This window comes from Montipora capricornis, chromosome 7, assembly GCF_036669925.1.
Source record: "Montipora capricornis isolate CH-2021 chromosome 7, ASM3666992v2, whole genome shotgun sequence".
In the NCBI taxonomy this organism is placed as follows: Eukaryota; Metazoa; Cnidaria; class Anthozoa; order Scleractinia; family Acroporidae; genus Montipora; species Montipora capricornis.
This window is the reverse complement of record NC_090889.1, coordinates 27,416,394-27,421,393: the sequence shown is the minus strand read 5'-3', so window position 1 is coordinate 27,421,393 and position 5,000 is coordinate 27,416,394. Positions and strand designations below refer to the sequence as shown.

The 5,000-nt window shown below is 46.8% G+C and overlaps 1 protein-coding gene and 1 pseudogene across 1 annotated transcript in view; one reads left to right on the top strand and one right to left on the bottom strand.

Annotated features, from left to right (window-relative positions):
- LOC138057584 (uncharacterized) overlaps positions 1–3,042 on the bottom strand; it is a 3,613-nt pseudogene extending 571 nt beyond the window's left edge.
- Positions 1–5,000, top strand: part of LOC138056713 (DNA/RNA-binding protein KIN17-like) — a 23,438-nt gene that overhangs the window by 1,939 nt on the left and 16,499 nt on the right. The window lies entirely within an intron of this gene.

The window sequence follows — 5,000 nt, the reverse complement described above, 5'->3', positions numbered from 1 at the left end:
GGCCATATTCAAAAGGCAACGCAGCCAACAAGCTTGGGGGAAGTCGCTGCGCAGACTTAACCGCCACCGATGCATGCGAGGCAATGCATCCCCCCAAGCCCAAAGACAACACTGAAAACATGATGAGAAACTAGACTTGTGAGAAGCGTCCAGAAACGGCCCCATCCTGGGAGTGACGGACTGTAACGTAGATTGAGGAGTTCTAATGTACAGTTGGTAACAGTCCGAGGACCAGCGACCTAAAACTTTTATAAGCCAGTCAGGTAAGCCAGCAGTGGCGGCAACCGAGACCGCGCCGATACGAAAGCTACGGCCTCTTAGGCTCCGATAGGGAAAGCCTGCGACCCTTGTACTATCCTGAAGGAGGTTAGACACCACGCTACAGGTAAGGTAACAACCTGACTGGAAATAAAACAAAGGTCCCGGTTGCAGCCTAGCTAATAGAAAATATTCTTGCATGGCTACTACGGCGCAAAGGGGTGACAAGGTGCGAGCTATAGTGAGAGAATGCCCTTCCCTAGAAATGTCGGTCTTGGACGATTTTAACTACACTGTCGTGCGCTGTGGGTGTGCCATGTTAGGATGAAAGGTTATGCAATCGGTAGAAAGATCTAAGGATGGGCGAAATTTGTAAACCCCACTGTATGTAAACTCGCTGCAACGAAGAAAGGCGAAAAAGGCTAAGTTGAAAGCAGCCCAAATCATAGAAAAGTCCGGGGGTCTAAGCCATGCGTGCAGAACGGGACGAATGGCAAGGAGAACCTGCGGTGTCACTGGCAAGCGACAGATGTGCCGGTTGCCCTGGTAGCGAAGGATACCACGTAGGACCTTATGGAGAAGAAGCTTACCCTTAAGGGGATCATGGTACCCAGCTGTAATATGAAGATTACAAACCGTAGCTAAATAAAGTTTAATCGTGCTATGATGCACTGCTCTAGCTAGGTAAGAGGCAAAATAAATCAGTGTCCCTTCAGAGGCAGGTAATACATCCCCGTCTGGGTTGAGGAGACGGTTCATCAGGCAAAATTGTAAAAAACCGACGTTCCCCAGAGCTGTAGGCCCGATTGGTGGTTGCGGCCAGGCCCCAAGAAGCGTACCTTAGGACTTCCTCCCTCAGAGGGTCATGAGCGAAGGCGGGTTGGTACAAGGACTCTGGTTGGCGTGGGGGGCCAGAGACCGGAAGCACTGCATCTGAAAGCAGGAGAGGGCATCAGCGATCTCGTTTGAAACCCCAGGGACATGATGGCATGCACTACAAAATTATGTTGCATAGAGAGAAGCACAAGTTGGCGAACCAAATCCATAATGCGGGGTGTCTTAGAGCACCCTGAATTTATGATAGGGACCACCGAGAGATTGTCACACCAGAATTGAAGGCGCTTCCCTGTGAGAAAGGGGTGCCACATGGAGCAAGCGACTACAATGGGAATGAGTTCTTGCCATTCAATACTAATTCCGCATTGTTGACTCAAGCTCATGTGGGGAGGCCAACGACCTTGAAACCACTTTCCCTGAAAATAGCCCCCAAATCCTATTGAGCTTGCAGTGTCAGTGTAGACCTCAAGATGCTTCGCTGGGGTAGCAGCAGACTCGAGAAAGAAGGAACGCCCGTTCCAGTTTGAGATAAAAACTTTCCACATGGCCAGGTCCTTAAAAAATTCCTTATTGAGCTTTATGTGGTGAAAACGACTAGGGACCCCCCTGGTCAAATTAATCGCCCACTGTAGAAAGGTTCTGCCTGGCACCACCACTTTGCATGCAAATTGAAGAGTTCCGATTAGTGATTGTAAGTCAACGAGGCGAACTGATCGGCGGTGTTTAAAAGAGTTAAGCAAAACACTGATCCTGGAGAGTTTATCCTGGGGTAAGCGGGCCTCCATGCGTACGCTGTCTAGACGATACCCATGAACTCGATATCCTGGGAGGGGCCTATGGTCTTGGAAGCGACGACGGGGGCTTTTAGGGACATGAATACATGTAACAGAGTACTAAAATTAGTTAAACATGCCAATTTGGATCGTTCGGCTATGAAAAAATCGTTGAGGATGTGAATAGCATGCTGGATGCTGTAGTTGTTTTTAAGAATCCATTCTAGACCGTCTGACAGCTGATCAAAAAGGAACGGGGCACTACGGAGCCCAAAGGGTAGATACATGTCGACATAGTACTGGGATTGCCAATGAATTCCTAGTAAGTGCCAGTCATCAGGATGAATGTGTATGAGGCGGAAGGCTGATTTTAGATAAGTTTTGGCCATGAAAGCTCCCCTACCCAGGGATTGGAGGATGTGAATGGCGTCGTCGACCCGAACATAACTAAGAGAGTTGGGGTCTTTAGGAATGTGGTCGTTAATGCTGGCGCCGAGGGGGTAGGAGAGGTGATAAATAGTGCGCCACTCAGTCAAGTGCTTTTTCAGGATCACCCCTACAGGGTAGGGTAAGGTAAGGGCGGGGAGGGGTAGGGTCCTGCTACCCGTCCAAGAGCAATCTCCTTCCAAGGTGATCTGGTGACGTAATTCGGAGGACTGGGGAGAAATATTTTAACGCCGTATCCCACAACCGCGCGCGGCCTTATATTCGAATTGAACATGGCAGAGGCAAGGTTAGATCTCGTTGGGTCTACTTGAATGTTTATTCAGTAAGCAGGAAATGTGGTAGACAGGGAACGATCTGTTGAGTTTTGGCGATGGAAATACTGCAGGGAGTTTGGAGACAACACCTAAGGCTGCGCGCGGTTGTGGGATACGGCGTTAAAATGTTTCTTCCCAGTCCTCAAAATTACATCACCAGATCACCTGAGGATTTTGTCCTCCAAAGACTTGTCTAATGGCCTTGAAAGACCCAGAGGAGAGGCCATACCAGGAGTGCAACAGCTCTGGTTGGTTGAGGACAGAAGGTGTGCAGTGGACGAAGTTTGAAATGTCGACAAAGCTGAGAAAATTGATTCTGACACGAGATCCTGGATGGCAGAACGTTGAGCTGGGCTGAACACTGTGGTGGGTTGCGAGCCACAAGCAACCGGCTCTCGACCGGACTCAATCATCTCCTTGATAGAAGAAAACGAGGCGTTGTCCGATAGGGTGTTGTCTTCGTCTTCATCGACCAAGCTGACTGGACGGGTTGCAGGTTCTCCGTCTGTTCGATTTGTGACGGACTTCCTCTTGGGTCGCCCTAACTGGCGTGTTTTGATGGTAGTCGTGCGCCTTTTCTGTGGGTTCAGTGGTGTGGTCGCCTTTTCCGGCAAGGCACGTTTGAGACAGGCGAGCAGCTGGCCTCAGGAGCCCACGATGGGAAGATTGAGAGCTTGGAGACGGAGTTGGAGTCAGCGCAGTGAAATCTTCTCCCCGAGCGGACGGATGGTTCACGTGCTGGGAACGGCGAGGGCGGTGAGCCATTGTAAAAAAACCAAATCATAACCACACTAATACAGTCTGACCTCTATTAAGCGGCCACCTATTAAGCGGCCACTTTCCAAAGTCCCGATTTATTTGTCAGTAAATTGCTGTACTTAAGACCTCTATTCAACAGCCACCTCCATTAAGCGGCCGCAGCCACCTTTTTGCTGTCGCAAGTGTAACATTTATATGGTTTTTTACCTCCATTAAGCGGCCAGCAAATTATACAAAACAAGAACCGTGATTTAATCTCTACTATAACAAGTCACAAGCGAAAACAAAAGATTGTGACAGGCCTGCACGGACTCCCCTAATGAGTTGTGATAGCGATGCATTTTAGCCTTAAATTATATTTTTGCTCTAACGAGCGTGTCTTTTAGGGATTTTCCTTTCTTATATGATATAATCGGAGGTTTAGTATAGACGCTTTTCAGTAACGGCTGGTTTTGTATTATAACCCAGTTATTCATTAAAATTTCTTTTAGGCCACGTACTGCCGGCTGATATGTCGTGACATTTCTATCCAATTTATATTGTACCTCTATTAAGCGGCTACTTTTAAAAGTCCCGAGGGTGGCCGCTTAATAGAGGTCGGACTGTATGTTGAGAGCTAACTGCGCTGAACAACAGATCATAAGTGATCTCTAAATAGCTTTCACATGCTTTTATAGCTAGACAAATGTCTGCTGGCATAGCCAGTCGGAAGAGCTGTACTACGAGAGAACTTAGTGTTACACATACCAACTCTTAGCCGTGAATAGAGCTTTGAAAAAAGTGCCAATGCCATGGATCGTACTAGCCTGCTAGCGACAACAAAGCTGTGAAGTTTGAAGCGAGAATACAATAAATCCTTAGTGTTTGCTGACCTTGGCAACTAGACGGCACAAACGCTACATTGAAAAGAGAGCTGCCATGAAAGTGTTACAGATAGTATTGTCACGATCCATTAACTACATTTTACTTGCGTGACAGTAAAATTGCCCTTTAACACTAGTTTTGACAAAAAAAGACACTAAATCGGTGTTACCGTGACACTGGAAAGGTGTTTTCAAACACAGTCAAAATTGTCGTGATGTGATAGTAACACCAGTTTGGTGTAAAGTTACGCCAAACTAGTGAACAACCGAACACCTTCTCGGCGTTCACACAGCTGCAAGAATTTACATTTTTTTCGTGTTACAATAACACACTCGATTTTTCTGTGATATGATTTAAACAACAACATGAGGCATCATACCATATATATCGCAATAGGAAAGGTACATTTTAAGTACTATGATTTAGCCCCCCTGAAAGCTCTAGTGATTTTCTTGTGTGGCTTGCATCCCTTTTCCTGGCATTCACTGCAGAGCGGGTAGAAGTCCTCTTGAATTACTAACTCAACCTCGCGTACCATGTCTTTAGTATTTTAGCCTGAGTTCACATTAGGACGCAGACAAATGCCATCTATCTATTTTGAGTTTTCTTTGTATGAGACAGAGGAGAACTAAGTACAAGGTAAAAGTGACGCCTGTCGGTTTTTGCTCATAAAAACGTTGCTCGTAAAAAATAATAAAAAAAGAGAGGCAGCACTAAAAAATGAAGCGGGAGGGGACGAGAAACGTGT